Source organism: Molossus molossus, unplaced genomic scaffold, assembly GCF_014108415.1.
Source record: "Molossus molossus isolate mMolMol1 unplaced genomic scaffold, mMolMol1.p scaffold_m16_p_9, whole genome shotgun sequence".
NCBI classification, from domain to species: domain Eukaryota; kingdom Metazoa; phylum Chordata; class Mammalia; order Chiroptera; family Molossidae; genus Molossus; species Molossus molossus.
The window spans coordinates 18282145-18303571 of NW_023425403.1; the positions used below are offsets into that span (position 1 = coordinate 18282145).

The following is a 21427-nucleotide window of genomic DNA, read 5'->3' on the forward strand; positions in this document are numbered from 1 at the left end:
ACCTGAATTAACAACTGTGGAACCCAGGAGCCCCCACTGCTGTCATTTTGAAAAGGACCAAGATTCAGCACCTAGCAGACCCCGCAGACCCCACCCACCCTCAATGCTACTAGTCTGTGTGTCTCCAGAAACATCAACTGCACTTTGTGTGAGTCCACAGGCAAGTCTGAATACCGAGATCTAACTAGAAAAAGTAGCAGCAAAGACAACATAAGGTGAAACCATTAGAAAAGCTAAAGAGAGATTTTTTAAAACGCTTCCAGTTCAAATCTAAATTAAGGTGTCTGTTAAGTCCTACCAGCTTTGCAGAGCTGTGGATATTTTGCCATTTTTTGGAAAAGAAAAGAAAAGAAAAGAAAAAGAATCTATAATAAGCATGCTCCTTTGAGAAAAATACTATGGTTAAGTTTTTGAAGCCGTTAAGCTACTTTAAATTTTGGACATTGTTCAAGGGTACAGTATATATTGGTTAGGATTTGTTCACAGCTGATGCATCTCCAATTCATGAAGGCTGCCAGCTCCTGGACCCCCTCCATCGTGCCGGCATTATACAGAGAGGCCCGCATGCCTCCCACAGACCTGCGCCCTTAGAGGAGATCAGATTGCGCTCAAGGGCTTTATTGGGAAAGCTTTTCTCTAAAGCATCATCTCCTTTGGTGCTGCCAATGCGGAACGGAATATTCATCTTGCTTCTATTCTGGGGCTCCACTGGACCTACAGAGAACCCTTGAGAATTATCGATGATATCATAAATCAATGCGATTTGATGGAGCTGAGCTTCGCCATGGCTGCTGCGCCGCCGCTGTTCTTAATCCACTCCAGGACCAAGCCCGGGGTGGATGCCGAAGCAGGGAGGAGTGTTGTACAAGGAGAAGTTTCCAGCCTGCACTTTGTACTCCAGGGCCAAGGGGCACTCTCTGAGGGCGGACCTCGGCAGGTCACCACGGACATCACCACCGTGACCCCGCAGAGCCAACATTCTTCTGCGCACCAGCAAAAATCACCCCACACCCGGGACTGCCCCCTGGCTTGGAGAGGAAGTTGGAGGACGTGTCGCAGAGCAGCACCGCTCCCTTGACGTCAGGGATAGAGTCGAACTCCACGCCCTGCCCAGTCTCGCTGGCGCAGTAATACACACGGGAGGCCCGCGGGCTGAGGTCCACGTGCTTGGGCCTAGAATGTTTGCGTACCTCCCAGGCTTAGGGTGGACTGTTCGCAGCCCCACACTTCCTGGTCCGTCTGTGGCTTTAGGTGGCCAAGCCCCCGTCACCACCTGGTCGGCACACCTTCCTGCTTCCAGTCCGGCCAGGTTTAGGGAGACGCACTGAACCGGCCAGACCCAGCTCCTTGCATAAGTATCACCTTGGAGATTTCTGGAACAGCTAGCAATTCCCGCACAGGATTCTCTGTGTGGTTAAGAATCTTAGCAAAATCTGACGACCTGTGGCTCATTTCAGGAACACTAATCCCAGTGCCTTTGTTGTCCAATAATTTTTTTGCATCTCTAACAGCTGGGCGGGCCTGGCCCGAAATTGACCACTGGCCTCGGGGTGTCCAAGGTGCTGTGGCGCGGGTGGCGGGCCAGTCAGCCAGAGAAACTAGACACAGAGTACAGAGTGTCCTGTTCTATTTAATTTTTATCCCCAGTTCCTGAAGTAGCTCCAGAGAGAAAGGTGAAATGGGTGTCTTTTGTTATTAATAAATGGCAAGTCCCTTTTCATTTCACTTGAGTTTATGTTAATGAGGTGACCTTTATACAGTCCCTAAAGAGGGGGCTGGTTGCCAGGGGAACTAACCTCCTGTTTAAAGGGTTGAATGGATGGCCCAGGTCCACACCTCTGAGGAGGGGAGAGGGTCTGGTGGTTAAGTTCAAATGTCAGTGGCCAATGATCCAATCAATCTAATCCATAAAAACCCAAAAGGACTCGGTCTGGAGATCCATGTTGATGGACAAGAACCATCGCTGTGTCAGGAGGGTGGCCTACCTCGAACTCCAAAGGGCCAGCGGCTTGGGACCTGGAAGAGGTCCAGACCCTGCCCTGTGCGTCCCTTACGTTTGGCTGTTCCTGAGAAGCCTCATCTCCTAGGTAAAACGTTTTCCTGAGTTCTCTGTGAGCTGCTCTACCAAATTACTAGAACCCAAGGGGGTTGGTCAGAAAGTCAGCAGGTACGTCAGGAGCACAGCTGCTATAACCTGGATTTATGATTGATGACTGAAGGGAGGGGACAGTCTCGTGGGACTGAGCCCTCGACCTGTAGGAACTGATGCTGCCTCCAGGTAGGGGGTGTCAGGGCTGAGTTAAATGTCGGGCCGCCGGCTGGTGCTGCAGAACTGCCTTATGTGCAGAGAACCCCACACGGCCGGTGAGCAGAAGCCCACAGCAGTGAGTACTGAGAGGAGACGCACAGGAGTGTTTCTCCTTCACAGGCAGTAAATAAAATACACAACTGGAAAATGGAAACACCAATAAAATATATTAAACCTCACAAAGAGCGCTGGCCAGTTTGGCTCAGCGGTTGGAGCGTCGGCCTGCGGACCAGAGAGTCCCGGGTTCAGTTCCCGCTAGGGGCACGTACCAAAAAAAACCCCAAAAAACAAAAACGCTCACAAAGAAAACTTCAAAGGTGGATCTCCGAGCATTTGGTTATGATCAAAAAACACTGTACTGGGAGAAAAACACCTGGGCCCAGGTCTGTCACTGGCAATGTGACCTTGGGCAAGTCACTTAGCTTCTCTAGGTATCTGTTACTCTCAGATGTAAAGAAAGTACCCTTCCTCCCTTAAGGTTCTGATTTTCATATAAAACGTGCTTTGACATCCCCAAAGCACAGGAGAGCTTTACAGCACTGACAGCCTGAACCAGACCTGAGTTTCTTCTCTCGGTCCCCGAACGCTCTCTGCACAGACCAAGCCTGGGAAGTGTGAGGTGACGGACAGTGAGCAGGCTAACCAAGAGCTTTGGTGCCAATTCCTACTTCCGGTTCCAAATGAAATTAACATTTTCTGTAGCTAATACTTTTTAAACTTGGCTGGATCTTTTCAAGACCTAATCTGTGAGATAGTATTAATACTGACAGCTGCACTAAATGTCTAAGACACTGAAATTTACTGCAAAGGTCAGAAAAGACCAGGTCAGGACGGCCAAGCTTTCTCTTTCACTCACATCTAAAGGCCTAAGACAGCCCAGAAGGGTCAGTGTGAGATCGGAACAGCGGATCCGAACAGTAGTTCCGAACAGTGGAGCGCAGGCTGACCGGAAAGGGCCCCATGCCCAGGGCAGAACCATGTGCTAAGCAGAAGAAGGGTGCAAGGTGAAGTGGGGGGCACCTGCCATAAACATTCTCTTTATGGTTATGTGTGATGGAGCACACAGTGCACTAGAAAAGTCAATCAAATTCCACTTTAGAAATGAAGAGAACAGAGGGGAAACAGCCTTACACAAAACAGTCTCAGAAACAGAGGTTCAAGGACAGTGAAAGAACAGGCTGCTGTGTTTAATGACAGATGTCTACGAAAGTTAAGAGTATATTTCTTGTTTTTGTGGTTTTCACACAGTTTTGTTCACAGAAGCAAAATACAATGTGTGTGTGTGTGTGTGAAAAGCCAAGTACTGTTGGAGTATCACCAGGAAAGCGTTCAAGTGCAGGGATGTTTAGTATCAATGAGGGAGCCTAGAATCTCAAATGCTTCTGTCTTTATATATATACTTGTGTATATATTTATTTATATATCAATAACACAACAACTTACAAGCCTACGCGAGCACAAAAGGACAGCACGGTTGGAGCGCACAGGAGTGTGGGCGTAGCCACCGGGCAGGATGGTTTTACACAAGCATGTAGGTGTGCCTCTGTGAGGACTCCTGAGCCCTGCAGCCCTGCTGCTTCTCCCTGGATGCTGGTCAGGCCGGCCCAGTGTGCTTAACAAGTAGATCCATCACAGCTCAGCAATTCTAGTAATCGGGAAAGACCTACCCGGCAAAGTGGAGGTGCACTTCTGGGTCACCTTCTGCCTGACCTTACCATCTTGAGGACTGGTCCTGCCCAGAAGAGGCAGCTGAACTTTGAGTCAATGTGGGCATCGGCTCACACCTCAAAAAGTCCCTAAGATTCCTCTTAACCCGATTGCTTTCCATAAAAACTCAGACCTTAGATTAGAGAGCAGGGACAGCTTTGGGTAATTAATGGAGAAGCTATGGTAGATCTTTAAGACAAATAAATCAGAAATTGTCAAAGGATCAATATTTGCTTATAAAAGGAAAATTCTTCTTTTACAGCCATTCCAAAGAGCAAGCCCGTGGCTCTCTAGGTTAAAGGGACAGAAATTGGGAAGTTCTGCCTACTCTGTTCCCCTTCCTGACCTCAACCTCATCCAACAGGCTGCATTCCAGCAACTTCATACATTTCTGCAGACCCCTAGACTCCATTAGTACGTATGTCTTCTGTGATTTAGGTAGCACCTCATTTAAAATTCATTGATATCGTTGTCTTTTTTTTAGAAGCTGTATTACAAGGTCCTAGAGCCTCTGCAACAATGGCAAAATTAAACTTGTAACAATGTTTCAAAACAAGTTCAAAATTTGTTAACAGTTTAGACTCAGTTACTACTTTCATATTGACAATCACTATACAGTATAAAGACAATATTCTGAAAAATGTATTTAGTACTCTTCTGGCATTCTAAGTAGATTAGTGATTGTTATTCTACTGTGGGAGCGACAGCCTCCATACTTGATGAGAAAAATGGAAACCCCAGAGAGTTTCCCTTCCCTAGAAACTACCAGTGTTAAAAAGACACTTTAATTAGAAAGGATTCACGTAGGTATAGTGCATTAGTGGAGAAAAGTTAAAAATATTCTCGATGGAGATGGCCTGAGTTGGTCAAATGTTAACAGGAAAAAGTCATCTTAATGTCAACTCTACCACAAGGAAAACCTCTGGGGTGAGCAAGTCATTGTCACTGTCCCTGTGACTTCACTGTGGTTGGATGAGGTACAGACTGTGTGGAAGTGGTAGGTAGGGTTGAGCAGGAGTTAAAAATATGACTTTGACGTGCTAAGGTCCTGAGGTCAAGTCCTAGCTCTGCCACTGTCTAGTCCTATTATGGAACACACCTGTTCTTAAAACCTTGGATGATATCTCACTTGTGCTTTTGCCCAACTCATTAGTATTTAGTTTAACTGTTCTAAGATTCCAGGGCACCGTATGTGTCTTTAGATGATTATTTCACAGAGAAAACAAAAGCAAGGAATGGTTTTCCTAGGACCCTAGAGTTAAGCAATACTTGAGCGTAAACCCACAGAACATTTCTGCTTCCCAATCCAATGTTTTGTGCACTGTAAAAAAAAAGTTTCTTTTCACACTACCTAAAATTATATTACCTATACTTCCCATACCTCTAGGGTGTTAACCATTGGGGGTGGTACAGACCATGAACACTACCTGATTATAAAATGCCTTTGGATTATACTCTCATAACATAAAGATTGAAAGGGACACTGGAAAATGTAAGCAGGGTAATGTAAGTATTGTCAACTTTATTTTTTGCTCCTCTGATCTGGGGAAATGAGGCCGTTAGCCCTTTTCTGTGCACCTCCCACTGTGCCCAGCTTCTGAGCAAAGAGGAGCCCATCTCCAAGGTGATGAGTCCTCTGGTCACAGGTCCTAGAAGCCAGACTGCTCCCTGAGCTCTGGCCACGTGAGGGGGAGGGAGGATGATATTAGTGTGTGCCATCCATCTCTTGTATTAGTCGCAGAAGTCCTATGCTTAATAGGCACTGAACTCAAAATTTAGATCAATTTTAATAAAAGCCCATGTCACATAATTTAACATTAGAAATAGCTGAGGTTGATCCCTTTCAATAGCAAGGTATTATTTATTTTAATCACTTTTATGGAAATCTTTCCCACACACTTTTTATGTCTTTCTAGATAGTCTATAAAGAAGATAGTTTTTATTGCTAACACAGGGGCAAACTATGACAAAGTATCACAGAGCAGCGGTGCTCCCCAGAGTACCAGCCTCTCCACTACGCGGCACTAGGTTTTGCATGTCCAGCCCTGCTATGGGCAACCATGTCGCACTCTGTCTCTAGTAAACTCTTCTGTTTTCAAACTCGCTGTTTTTGTTTGGCTTTGGGCTTAAAAAAAATCAGACAACCAAATCTTTTGGAATCTTACCTAAAATGTAAAGGAAAGAACTCTCAGGTCATCAGTGGGGTCAGCTTCGGGTAAACCAGTGTGGTGACACCTATGCTGAACACTCAGGCCTTCTTGGATCTGAGTCATGATCTGGATGTTGGAAAAGGTTGCTGCACCTGCAACCTCCTGCTAAGTACTTGGGCACTTGGCCCTCTGCCCACCTCTGCTTTTAACCAGAGCTCCCGACATCATCTCCTTGCTGTGTGTTCTCTTCAAGGCTACTTCTGTTTCATTTATCCTGAGCTCCTAATACCTTGCATCTTGTAGTTCCTACCAATGTCTATAGCAACCCACACCTGCTTAATACCTATGAGAACCAATTCAGGGCAAGGGTGTGAATGTTTACATCACGCACAGAGCTCTCAATTCTAAGTGCCACAATTATGAACGCTGCACAGAGGTAGGAAATACATCAGTTGAAAGAATGTTCTAATTTGCAGACAGCTTGCATGTCTTTTATCAGACTATACTTGACATTTTAAGCTTTCTTGTGGCAGTAAATTATACTTCTCCTAGCAGCAGGAGTTATTAAGTCTGTGCCCAGAATAAACCAGACTGTTTTGGAAAGTTTAATTTTTTCAGTTTTCATATTTTATTTTATGACTGTGTTTGTTTTTCCAGAGATAAGCCTATGATGATACATAGTCTATTATTTCTAATTTAAAACTATAAATCCCATTTTAACCTTTATAGGGTTTCATCATAATCTAGAAAAAAAAAAAATCAAAAGTTCAAAAATAAATAAGACAAAAGACTTAACCTGAAGCCCTATGCAAGATGGAAATATTTCTTGGTGATAACTTGTTAAGATTAAGATAGTTAGAAATACAATATCCAATGGAATTTAGGGTGCCATCTTCATGAGCTGAATTTTTATTTCTTTTTCGAAATTCATATACTGAAATTCAAAGCCCTAGAGTGACTGTAGTTGGAGATAGGGCCCAGAAGGAGGTAATTAAGGTTAAACGAGGTAGTAAGGGTGGGGCCCTGATCCAACAGGATTAGTGCACTTTGAAGAGGAGACAGCAGAGAGCTCTCTCTTCATGTGCACACAGGGGGAAGCTCAAGTGGCGGCCCAGAGAGAAGGTGGCCGTCTGCAGGCTAGGAAGAGGGCTCCTACCAGAAACCAGATGGGCTGGCACCTTGATGTGACACTTCGTGCCTCCAGAACTCTGAGAAAATAAATTTCTAGTGTTTCTGTTAGAGTAGGCAGCTGGCTAAAGGGCCAGGATGGATGGGGGAAAGAAGGGGAAGCTTATTTTGCTTACAATGGCCAGAGGGGAACAAAAAGGGGACATTATCTCACACCAGACAGCATGCCCCAAACTAAAAGTAATTCTAAGAGCACAAGGTCAGTAGACTACATGTAGAATTTTTTACAGGGCAGCCACAAAACTGAGGAAGGGGGAGGTTTGAAACCCTCCCAGAGGGCCCAACATGTGGGAGGGGTAGTCTGGAAACCAAAGAAATAAGGATATATGATCTTTAAGACACCCATTAGGGAAGGCACTCAGACCAGCTGAGTTGCCTACTCAGATTATATTCGAGTGTATTTACTTCTGCACTAAACTGTGCTTTGTCTCTTTGTTGTCTCTGGTTTAAATTAATTCCTATAAGCAAGACAAGAACCGGGGTGAGGCGGGCTTGCGACCCGCCGGGGACATTTCAGCCACCCAGCTGGAGGTCTTTGGCTGTGGCAGCCCGCACTAAGACACCACCCGCCTTGTCATGTGCACAGCTACTGTACCTAGAAAGTCGGTGGCACGCCATCAACGAGAAGATGTACCCCAACTCCAACGCTAAACTGTGAAATGCTAAAAAATGAATACAATATTTTTAAAAAATAGTTTTTAAATAGCAAAAATAATTAATATAACAATAATGACAAACTTTTAAAAGTAGCTTTCACCTCAGTATGGCCAAATAGTCTGCTTCAATCATCTTTGTTTGGTGGCCTCCAAAATTGTTAGAAAACGAGGAGCTGCATAGCTTCAGGCATGAGAAAATAGTGAAAAATGGGCAAACGGATATAAAACCAAAGCTTAACCTTTTATTGTTTATATTATGAACTAAACTCCATTTCCCCAGAAAGCCTGAGCTATTAACAAATAGATCAGCAAACAGTGCCTTAACAAGCTACCTCTGCTCCCACTTCACTAAGAAAATGTACATTTCTTCAATTTCCCTCCTTCTGCCCTACAAGCTAACACACCCCCTTTTAGTTCAGAATGATCGGAGTCCTTCCAAAGGCTAGCATCTCTCCTCTGCTGTCTCTTTCCGGGAGCATCAGCCCGTCCCCTCTTCCCACCCTCAGGCTCTCTCCCCGAGGCCTCTGCTCCTTAGTCAGGAGAGATGGTTCCCTCTCCTTACATAGAAACAGAAAACCACACACAAATATAAGCCATCCCTAGATCCTGCTTCTGACCTCAAACTTTAGACTCTTTCTTTTATTTAAAAAAATTTTTTTTCTTTATTGATTTTTAGAGAGAGAGGAAGGGAGAGGGAGAGGGAGAAATATTGATGAGAGAGAACATTGATTGGCCGCCTCCTGCATGCCCCCCACTGGGGATTTGGCCCACAACCTGGGCATGTGTCCTGACTGGGAGTCAAACCGGCGACCCCTTGGTGCGTGGGTCGACGCTTAGCCACTGAGCCACACCGGCCAGGCTCTTCTTTCTTTTCAAAGAGGGGTCCATAAGCTTTGCCTACTTCCTCCTCCTTCATTCTTCTCTGTATAAAGTGCTATATATACAACCCTACTTGAGGTCACTGGTCTCTCAGGTTGTCCCACCCCATGCTTCTATCACTAGGTTTTATAGCAATGACACACGAGAAAGAACTATGACTGAATTCCACCGGATGGTCATTTTGCTGGCACATCTGGGGCTGACCACTCTACTCTCTCTGAAGCCGTTGGTCATCCCGCGAGACAGAAGCCTCCAGCAGCGAAGGTGCTTCTCAAGTGAAGGACTCATGGTGGAAGAAGGCATGAAAGGTGGCGCAGGGTCCCTGGGAAATGGCATCATGCTGAGGGGGTGGGGCGGTGAAGCTCTGTGTCATATTGGTGAAAACCAATGCCATTGGTTGCATTTATAAAGACTTGAGAGCCAACCAGGAAAGAAAAGAAAACTATATTAGTAGTATCTTAAGGACCAAGGACTGGAATCCATGATACTAATTCCACATGCCCAGAGTCTACCACGTCACCACTCACTTCCAATAACCAGATCCAGGAAAACGGGTCAGTCAGTCACAGCTTTAGCTAAAGTAGTTTTTGCACAAAGTTTTCAAATACCTGTATAAACACTTGAGTGACTACTATTTACCTGTAATGAAAATTCCCATGTCAAAATATAGAGTAAATTTTTCTCCATTATTAAAATTATTCAATTAGTCTTCAATTTTCTGTTTCAATGGATGAATCATAATACACAGCACACTGGGAATATTTCAAAATATCAAACTAAGTGGCTAGAAGTTTCTAAACTGACAATTGAGTCAACAGGGCATTCGATGCCTCCAGCACAGAGAGCCAGAGTGTCACGTTGACCTGCTTTTGGCTGCACAAGTGGTAGGATTTCTTGCCTTCTGCTTTTTAAAGACTCCCTATCATTCTAAAGTGGTACCCCATACACAACATCATCCATTTTATGCCAGAATATATCACCTTAAGGAGAACAAAAACTTCTGTAGGCACACCCTACCAGTTCATTTCCGAAGGTCCAGATCTTAACAAGTAGAACAGACAAATTATCAGACAAAAGATCATAAATCACTCTGGCTAGGAAACTATCTTCACAAATACCGGGCTCAACATTCCGCTCTCAGGTTTCCACATATACGGCATATGTACGAGTGTGCACGTGTGTCCATATGGCTTTTATAAGGTGATAGTGTATGGTGTAGCCGCTTTCCCACGCCGTGTAGGAACTCCGCCATTCGTTCCCAGCAAAACAAGATCTAGGTGTGCATTCCCGCCAACTCCATGCAATGCCCGAGCTTCCTGCGTGGGAATCCGGTCAATGTCTGCAGCAGGAAGAGAGAATGGGAGGAGGATGGAGGCCTGATGACGGACAGCCGTGCAGCTTCGGGACTGGGCCTTCCTCTGGTCTCAGGCTTGTTTGTCTGTGGGCCCAAGTCCTTAACCATCATGCAGCTGGGCGGCAAGGGAGCAGTTTGCTCAGAAGTCTTCCTCACCTGCTGGGAGCATGGGGAATTTCTGCATGTGAGGGGTGGTGTAGGAAGTCAGATGCTCAGTGGGGATTAGGGTGACAGTATTGCTCTCATTTATTAATTTCCTTGACTTAGCACTTCCGTTCCCTACCCCCTGACATGCCACCACCTAGAACCCTTATGTTAACATTTTCTTTTTCTTTTGTATTCTTTTTTCTTTATTGGTTTTAAGAGAGAGAGGAAGGGAGAGGGAGAGAGAGAGAGAAACATCGATGAAAGAGAACATCGACTGGCTGCCTCCTGCACAGGGATTTGGGCCCACAGCCTGGGCATGTGTCCTGACCAGGAATAGAACTGGAGACCTCTTGGTGCATGGGTCAACACTCAACCACTGAGCCACACTGGACAGGCAACATTTTTTTTTATCCTCACCTGAGGACATTTTTCCATTTTTTTTGTTCAGATAGAGTAGGGAGGGAGAGAGAGAGAGAAACATCGACATGAAAGAGACACATTGAGTGGTTGCCACCCGCGCAACCCAACAAGGGCGGGGGACAAACTGCAACCAAGGTACATGCCCTTAGCAGGAACCGAACCCGGGTCTCTCTGGACCGCAGGCTGACGCTCTAACTGCTGAGCCAAACCGGCCAGGGCCAGGCAACATTTTTTACATCTTCTACTTTAGAACCAGGTGAAGTGTCTGTTAATGTAAAGAAATATATATTTTAAACAATTTTTAATTAACATCTTGCATTAGTGTGGAACATTGGTTACAAATGATGAACCAATATTGATACATTAATAACAATCGCCCATAGTTTATATTAGGGCTCACCCTGGCAACTATTGATCTTTTACTATCTACAGTTTTGCCTTTTACGGAATGTCATATAGTTGAAATCATATAGTATTTAACCTTTTCAGACTGGTTTCTTTCACTTAGCAATATTCGTGAAGGTTCCTTCACATCTCTTTGTGGCTTGATAGATGTTGTCATCACTAAAAATATGGAAAAATATGGTTTGTCTATCCATTCACCTACTGAAGGACATCTTAGTTATTTCCAATGTTTGGTAATTATGAATAAAGCTGTTAAAACATCCATGCGCAGGTTTTCATAGGACCTGCCTGCTAATGTCTCAGTCCTCACCGACACACGTGCAGTCTGATGGGAGCTGACTTGTGGACCTGTTCATTCTGGGAAGCCAGAAGAGAATCACTTCGGGTCCGTTTTTCTCTCAAAGCTCCTTAACACCTATTTGGCTGTCAGCTGTCTTTGCGGACTGGCAGACAACTCCTGCAGACGTTATTTTCTGAAGCTTGGCTACTACTAATGACTAAAAGTGTATCAAGTTTCTTCAAGGCTGCTGTTATAGATGAATTGGTTTCCTCTGTTGACTCCACAGAGGGCGGACATCTGCCACAGAGACTTGAAGAGAGAGAGCAATGCCTGCCAGTAAATGTGGCAAGTCCTTATTTGTTTCAGACGTGTCGACATTCCTTTCCAGGACTAAAAATCCCCAGTGGAAATAAAAGTACTTAAAATTTCAGACAAACGGTTATATCTTGATGCTTCTATTTCCATAGATGATCTAAATTGGGCTCAGATGCATTAATATTCTTGACATTCTGGTCTCTCCTTCCACAACCAAAGCAAGAATACTTTCCTTTGTGTCAGAAGGTTCACATTCTGCTGTAGTCTGTCTCCTTTCATCTCAGCCTCCACACCAACAGGTGGCTGCTGGTTCTGTTGTCTGTTTCCAGGAAGTTCATGGTCCCCTATGTTCCCAAAACGTCCTTGGTCACTCTGTTATTCAACCTCACGCTGTTGATCTCTTCGTTCTCTGGTAGCTCCGGCCATTCACTCGGCTCTGATTCTGACATTCTAGATGCCAACCCCTTTCACTTAGAAACATGTGTGGCTACTGCATATGGGTACTTGTGAGAGAGAAACTAGCTTCCTTTCTTGGTGGGGATGAAACCTGAGACCCTGGGTGGTTTCTTCCAGTAGGCAGTTTCCTTAGAGTATCTGCAACAGCTGCTTTTTCTGACGAATTCTCCAGAGCCACAGCGGGACTCCCGTCTGACGAGTACTGTGCTGAGGAAGTATGGCCAGAAAGATCCGTAGAGGAAAAGAATGTTGCCCCCCTCCATTTTTAATTTCTTCATTTAAAATTCAGAATCGAAAGCAAGGGCTCACAGAGAAATTCACACACCCACAGTCATAGCAGGACTATTCACAATTGCCAAATGGAAGCAACTCAAGGGCCCATCTACAAATGAATGAATAAACAAAATATGGTATATACATCCAGTGAAATAGTATTCAGCCGTAAAAAGAAAGGACACTCCGACACATGCTACAACATGGATGATCCTTGAGGACATTATACCAAGAAGAATAAGCCAGTCACAAAAGGACAAATACTGCAGGAGTCCGTTAATATAAGGTAGCTAGTGAAATTCACAGAGCAGCAGCAGAACGGTGGTTGCCAGGAGCTGGGAGGAGAGTTGTTATTCAATAGGAACAGTTTCGGTTTTGCAAAAACGATCAAAGTTCTGGAGATGGATGGTGGTGACCGTTGCCCAGCGAAGTGAATGTGCTTAATGCCACTGCACTGTACACTTAAAAATGGTGACCAAGTTAGTTTTATGCTATGTGCATTTACCACAATGGAAAAAATCAATATTGCAGTTAATGCCATAATGCTACATAACCAGCACCTTCATCTTGGGTGAGGTAAGTCCTGGTTTCCGGGGCTGCCCCGATTTGTACTTCTTTTCCCAGGGCAATCATTCATAGTGCCCCTTCCACACTCGAAAGTGGCATAGATTAAACAGTAAGTCACATGGTCATCCTGGATGTATTTCATAACTGCATAAATCACTGCATTTCCAAATGTCTTAACATTCAGAATGTGCCTAAATTTTCTCAAGTTACTCTAATTATAAACTCAATGTCCTGTAGAATGTTATAGGTTTTTATTTTTTTACTTATCACTATTGTTTTAAAAATTTATTTGCTCACGATTCTGTAGGTCAGAAGTTTGGCATAACATGGCTGGGTTTTCTGCTCAGGGTATAGCAAGGCTGAAATCAAGATTATCACCCAGGCTGAGCTGACATCTAGAAGCTCTGAGGGAAAAACTAATTCCTTGGAATTGAATTCAACTTCTTATGGTCAAAGGAGTTGTCCCTGAGTAGGACTGATGTCTTTCCTTCCTTGTTGGCACCCTTAACATTTTTAATTTATTTTTAAAATGTATTTATCTTTAAAATATTTTTTTCTTTATTGATTTTAGAGAGAGAGAGAGAGAAACATCAATGAGAGAGAACATCGATTGGCCCCTTCCTGCATGCCCCCCACTGGGGATCAGGCCCACAACCTGGGCATGTGCCCTGACTGAGAATCAAACTGGTAACCTCTTGGTTGGTGTATGGGCCGATGCTCCACCACTGAGCCACACTAGCTGGGTACCCTTAACATTTTTATTTTATTTTATTTTTTAAATTTAATTAATTAATTTATTTTTGTTACAGATGTTTTTCCTTTTCCCCCCATTGACACCCTCCTCCCCCTCCCTCCCCGCCCTGTCCCCAGCTTTGTTGTCCATGTCCATTGGTCATGCATACATGCATATAAGTTCTGTGGTTTATCTCCCCTTCCACCCCCTCTTCTGGGGATTTTCAGTCTGTACCCTACTTCCACGTCTCTGGGTCTACCCTGTTCTTCAGGCTGTTATGTTCATTATTACTCTTAACATTTTTAAAAGATTATTGATTACTTCCTGAACATTGACAAAAGTACCAAAAGCAGTCCTCTTTTCTTACAAACTCATTATTTCTTTAAACACCTCTAACTTTCAACACGCGCACGAGTAACTGTTTTTTGGGTTAAAGGGAACAGATAAGAGACACACTCCTAGACACTTGGCAGTTTTTGCCTCTCTTGGCTGCCTTTTCGTCATTGTTAATAATATCAGCAGATATTCTCTGACCTCAGAAATAAGTTTGTGTCAATTAACTCCACCTTTGACCTCACTGTGACAGAACACAGCACTTTCTCTGAAAAAGCCACTGTTCTCCACACTCGAGGTCAGAGTGTGATCCCCAAACCCTTCACCGCTGTCCCCCTCAGGCCCAGCCTCTGCAGGGCAGGGCTGTCTACATCCCACCACGCCCAGTATCAAAGGGGCTCCACATCTTGAGTCAGTGAATAAACAAACCACTCAATGATATTCAGATCCTAGTCTTCCTGGTTCTTGTCAAATGTTGCTTTAAAAAAATATGCAAAATACCCCGTGCTCTCTCTCCATACTTTACTTTGGCACATCAATGACCTCGCCAGAGAGCGGGTGCAGATTCAGACGTTTCTCTAGCGCATAATACAGTTGGCAAATCAAAGGATCATTTTGATCTTCGATCCATGAAAGGAATTGTGTCCTATAACTTAGCCCCATAAAGACAAGAATTCATCACCCTCATAATCCAAAGGGAGGAAAATCCAGCTTTTTTTCTTGAGTGTTCACATGTACAAATGAAAGAGAAAACTTGGGGGCAGGGGGAGATGCTGAAATGAGAGAGTTCATGACTATGTTACTATGACAGAAAGGTTAACACTACTTATTTTCCCTTACGATTAATCAAATAAAAATATAATGTTAGATTCAAACAGTACCCTCCTGAGAATACACCATAAATGGGGTTTAGGAACAACAGGCTGGTGGGTACTTGAGATAGAAAACAGTGGATTTGTCTTGAAGCTGCATTTACAGAGCAAGAACACTGTTTTTAGTTTGATGTTTATTTTTGGTGGTGTGGCGTGCCAGTGGTTAAACTCTTGTTGTTACTACTGGATGCAAAGGAACATCCATATTATAGTGGTTTATCCCAGGCAACATTTGTCATTCTGGATTTAATGTTTTCAGCATCTACCAGAGAAGATATTTGAATGGCATCTCACCTTTTTTTTTTTTTTTTTTTAATCCTTACCCGAGGCCATTTTTCCATTTTTTGTTCAGATAGAGTCGGGGGGAGAGAGAGAGAGAAACATCGACGTGAAAGGGACACATCGAGTGGCTGCCACCCGCACGACCCAACCAGGGCCGGGGACAAACTGCAACCGAGGTACATGCCCTTAGCGGGAACCAAACCCGGGTCTCTCTGGACCGCAGGCTGACGCTCTAACCGCTGAGCCAAACCGGCCAGGACGTGTCTCACCTTTTGACATGTAAACATCAACTAAAAATATATGTTAACAGACTAACAGATTCACTAAGTACCTTCATTTGCTTCAGCTACTCTTTTCTCATTTTCTAGCTCCAGGTACCAGAGGCAAATACAAAATGACTTCATTCAATAATCAAGACTAATTCCTAGACGTGCTAATGCAATTTCTGAGTGCAAATAAATGATAATTGATTACTCAGCAATAGTAGAGATCCAATCACATCTACTTTAATAGTTTGCAAAAAAAGGATTGTGACAAGTGTCAGGGTAAGAAACAAGTGATTAGAGAATTCAAGCATATACCTATTTTAATCTCTAATCAACAAGCCATTTCGACCTTTGTAATCCTTTAAAACAAAGCACATTAAAGTTACAGAGCAAAAAAACATTTGATAGAAACACAGATAATTCATCTAATGAAAGAACCAGCCTGCCAGGGGTTATTTCTCTGAACGCCATGTTCTTTGTATTGCAATTCATTAAGTGGATAAGATATCTGGGCTTTGTTGGGGAAGACTCTTAAAAAATGATTTTCCTGACATTTTACTTTGATTACTAAACTAAAACAAAGAAATATTATTTCACATTCAAATAGAACCACCTGCAGAGGCAGGCAGTTGGTAATTTCTAGTTATTTATTTGTGTGATGTTTTCCAGCAATTTCAACTGTAATGACTATAATATCCATCTGTTTGACATGGAAATTGGTTAGCAACTAGATCTTCGTTTTAATTCTTACAATATGTCATCTACCTGTAAATCTCTAAGTGTTAGCCTGACACTGTCACTCAGCATTCATTCCAGTCTCCTTTATCTGTGTATTTCTTGTTCTCAGAGGCAAAAAAGCAATAAACTACATTTCTCAGACTCCCTTGCAGTTAGGGTTCTGGGCACAGATTGGGTTCTGCCGGTGAAATGAGCTGGATGGGAACCGAGGTGGAAGGTATCTAAGGAAGATGTTTGTTGGCTTGTTTTTGTTGGTGGAGCAGTGTACAGTCACTTTGCAGCAGCTTCTCTGGTGACTGGAACCCAGTTCAAACACTGCTGTTGATGTCCGCAGCATTGGTGGTAGCTCTGATTCCCAGCCTCCAGAAGGTGGCAATGATGGCAACCACCCTTGGGAGCCATCCTTTGAGCTCAGCCTGGATCCTCTTCTCTCCTTTAAGTTGCAACCTTCCCTTCCCTTCCCTTGTGAGCACCTGATTCCCACATTCCTGTGTAAAGTAGCTAGGATAGTTTCTGTTGTCAGCAAGCTGACTGACACAAGAAAGAAAAGGAAGAATTGAGAGCATTCAACGCACAGGACAGCAGGGCATGCCTGCCTGGGGAGAACCACCAAAGGGAAAAGGGCTGTGTCTACCTGTCACACGTGGTTACACCTTCAGGAACAGAAAGAAGGTCGCAGGCCATACTATCCAGAACTACCCAAATCAGGGCCAACACTCTTTAGGGCCTGGGGTTGATACCAAAGCATAATTATAAAGGACTGCAGGAGAGAGACAGAAAATAAAACATTGAAGAAAATGACAAAGAGGGGAGAGAGGAAAGAAAGAGAAGGGAACAGGGAATAACAAAGTGAATTAACCCTGCGCATGTGGGGAAGAGGTTCAGACAACTACTCTGCCCATGATCTTGCCTGGATGTTCCCTGATGGCAGTCAATCCACCACAGGTGACGGTGCTTCCTGCTGCTGCCCTGCAGGACCTGTGTTAATGCCACAGAGCTGGCAGTTCTCAATCAACTACAGGCTGGGAAGCCACTCAGTCCCTACAGCTCTTAAATAGACACACAGAGTCGAACAGGAGAAATGTACTTATTTTGCATGTTTCCAGCTATCCTATAGAGATAATACACACACACACACACACACACACACACATGCATACATACGTACATATATTTGGTTTTAAAGTCAGACAATTGGTAATGTAAAGAGTTGACAGTCACCCTGGCTGGTTTGGCTAGCATTTAGAGTGTCGGCCTGTGGACCAATGAGTTGTGGGTTCAATGCTGGCCAAGGGCATGTACCTCGGTTACAGTTCGTCCCCGGCCCTGGTTGAGGTCATATGAGAGGCCACCACTCGATGTGTCCCTTTCACATCGATGTTTCTCACTCTCTCTTCCTTTCCCTCCCTCCCACTCTATCTGAACAAAAGTGGAAAAATATCCTCGGGTAAGGATAAAAAAAAAACAAGAGCTGATAGTCAATTATGATAAATACTGGTTTAGGTTTTGGTCAGCTAAAAAAATTGATTGTACATATCCTTTTTATAATTCCATAGAGCAGTCTGAAAAACAACCGAAGGTAAGATGTTTACAGAAAGAAATTAAGAGTCCTACTGAGACTGTAATTCTTAACCTAAAAAACAGAAAATGTGTGTCACAGCCCAGGCCTACTGTTCCTGCTTCATTGACACATTGTCTCCTTTTCAAAGGCACTGTTCTCTCCACAATCCTCCCCATCAGCACCCAGCCACCCAAACACACACACACACACACACACACACACACACACACTCTGCACAGTCTCACAGGTGCTGTTCGCTGGGTCTTAAATGCTCTTCCTTCCCCAAGGACCTTCCTTCCCAGCCCCCAAACTGTGTCCTTAAACAAACATTCCTGACCTCCCTCCCTCCACAGGCCAAACTCCCCGTTTCGGCCCTTGACATGCCCCTGCAGAGTAGACAGCAGTTATCATTATAGGTTCACCTACGTACATGTACAAGGCAGACCTTTGTTCCATGAGGGGCCGGGTCTGTTGGCCTTGCTATTGGTCCTGAAGTCTCAGCACGGTGCCTCCGTGCCTAGGGGATGCTGAATGACTGTGCGTGGATGTCACTGCTGCTTCGTCCCCCAAGTCCGAACATTCCATTTCTAAATAATGACAAACGTGCTCTACCTTTTCTAACTGTCCGTGGGAAAGTGAGGGATTATTAGCATTTTATGAGGGCCATCCTTCTCATGCATTAACAGAACTAGTTAATGACATATTTAGATTCGATTTTAGAATGTCAGTGGGTCATCTCCTCCCTCCCCTTAGTATCTCATGGCTATCTCCAAAACCACAAGGCTCATTTCTGTAACCTGGGTGAGCAGAGGCCTGTCTAAGGTGAAGGAGATGCAAGGCTGACAGGTGAGCATCTAACTCCCAAAGGACACTGACGACTAGGTGTCTAATGTAACTATGCTGTGTACTCTAAGAGCATAATAAGTATACCAAGACAGGGGATGACTCATTTACCATCAATCATGTAGCAACCCCTCCGCAGCCCCCAGGAAATGATACTTAAGGCAACAGGTTTCTCCAGGTGGCTCACAGTGCGCCCACAATCAATGTACCTAGCGTTTTACACCAATTCTTCCATTTGCCCGGCACAACCAGCCACCTTAGGAAATATCATTAGCCCCATTTCACAGACAAGGAAATGGCTCAGAGCTGGGATTCATTCCAGGTGATGGAGTGCAAACTCAAAATTCCTTCTCTTGAGTGGTCAGAAGTTTCTCTAGGAGGGAAGTAAGTCCCCAAAGTGAATGACGTCAACTCCTTTTACAGACCTCTTAGCCGGAGGTCTGCTATGTACTCTGACACGAAGAGAAGAGACTCACAAAAGCTGAAGGACACTCAGCTGGTCATTTAGCACCTCTATATTTTCAGCCCTCCCGGGGACCGAACTATACCAGAATCAGCTTGATATTTAGTTTTTTCCATCTGTCCTTAAATAAATCCCCAGTATCTTAATACTTTCATGCTACTCTTCTCAGAACACTTCCTAATTTATCTACGAGCGAACACACAAGATTGCAAAGACAAGTTCTGACAGCCTCATCTCAACAGTGCATTATACGAAGGACTAAACTGTAATGAGAGCTTCACTCAACTAATTCCTATTTAAAATACAAACCAGAACATCAACATGCAGTAAACGCAAGGTTTAAGTAGCATTTTTTTCCTTCAACATTGAGATCCTGTACATTGCCAAGCTGTCCAGTGCCTTCTTCAAAGCAGTGATGGAGTCCTCGTCATCATGTTTCAGATTTGGGAGACCAGCTTTCTGAAGGTACATACGAATTCTTTGCGAGTGAAATGCATAAAAGTATCCACATACCCACCGATCAGAAATACTCTGAGATTTAATACCTTCTTTTGGGTCCTCTTAATCACCATAAGAATTGACATAGTAAGTACCCAGAAATGGAGATTTAAGGTTGAGTGGGACAGCCCCACCACCTCGCCCCTCCATTTCAAGTCAGAGTTAACCATGCAGACAGCATTTTCAACTTCACGTCCCTCCAATAAGTAAAATTTTATTATAACCTTTGAACTACCTTGGTGCTTTAGCTATGTTAAATATACACACCAAAGGATCAATTATTTCCAAAGAACATTATTGCAGTAATTGAATCTTTCTAGAAGTAGGATTTCTTTTGACTCTAGAGAAGAGTTTATAGAGAATGCCCTTCTCAAATTGGCCAAATGTATTCACCGTGCAGCATCTCTCTGGAGCAGTTTCCTTAGAGAGGAGATACTTTCCAACTGGCCAAGGTCTCCCTTACAAGTCAGGGGTGATCCTCCCCTCGGAGCTACTCTAAAGCTTCCCTGTGTGCACTGCATTTTCAGCCAGGTGTCAAGGACAGAAAAACCTACCATTCTCCCTCCCCTAAACGTCAATACAAATTAACCATTTATTAGCCAGTAATGACGTTCAAGGATTCGATAGGCTCATAAGTCACGTGAATAATAGTACTTTTAGTGGCTGAAACAAGGCGTTAAATGCCAATCGTTACCTGTAACATTGCCAATAGCCTTAACCTCAGAACAATATAGATATATCCTGGCTCTTTGCCCACACAAAATGTTCCAAGAACATTTAAATGCATGCATATCAAGCAATATATAAAGCTTTGCACATAGATATTTATAGCCTCACCCTCTTTCTACATAAAGCATTGTATGGCTATAACATTTATCACAAAGAGTCCAGGTAATACATATATATTTTTAAAAAAACATACACATAGCAAACACTATACAAATCCTACCATCCCATTTTGAGATACGTTCTTAAACTGTATTTTTGCTATTCTCTTGGACTATTTCAGTAAGTTCTTTCAGATCAACTAAAAAATATTCTGACAAACTTTCTGACTTCAAGCTCACTGCCTGCTGCTAGTTAAAAATCAATTCCCAAATGATAGCTTCTAAAGGGAAAGAAATGCATGTGCTCCGTGAAAACACAAATTCGTTTTCACGTTTAAGACACTAAGCATGTCCCCTGCAGCCTGGAGTTCTGATTTATCAGGTGTTCCTCTGAAGCACATTCCGCAGTCCCCATCTGCATGGCAGGCTCGCCTGTTTAGATCACGTCTAAGTTTGCAAGGTAAACAGGTCACCCTCGGCGACAGGAGTAGCAAAAGAAGCACAGAAACTCACCCAGGCGGTCAGGCTCCAGTCGCGGGCGCGCGCGAGTGAGATGACCTGTCGCGCCCCCTCCTCCGGGTCCCCGAGGGAGGGCAGGCGCAGAGCCGGCTGACCTAGGCTGGACAAGAGGCTTCCCGCCGCTCTCCTCTGCAGACCATTGTTAGAGCTACGGGCACCGAGCTTTCTGCATGGTCTGGGGGCAGGAAGCTTCGCCGAGCCGAAGAGTTGCAATGCCCTCCGGGAGCCTGGGAGAAAAAGCTGCTTTTGCATCAGAGCCTGAGGCTGCACCAGGTGTAACTTCCACCCCTTGACCTATTTTAGAGTGTGAGAATGAAAGCAGTAAGGGAAAAACAGACGGAGGGTGCGCGGGGTCGATGGGTGCTGGGGCTGCGGGTGTCCGAGTGG

General features: G+C 44.2%; 1 pseudogene; it reads right to left on the reverse strand.

Moving 5' to 3' along the window:
* Positions 1-480: 480 nt before the first annotated feature.
* LOC118623027 overlaps positions 481-21427 on the reverse strand; it is a 79455-nt pseudogene continuing 58508 nt past the window's right edge.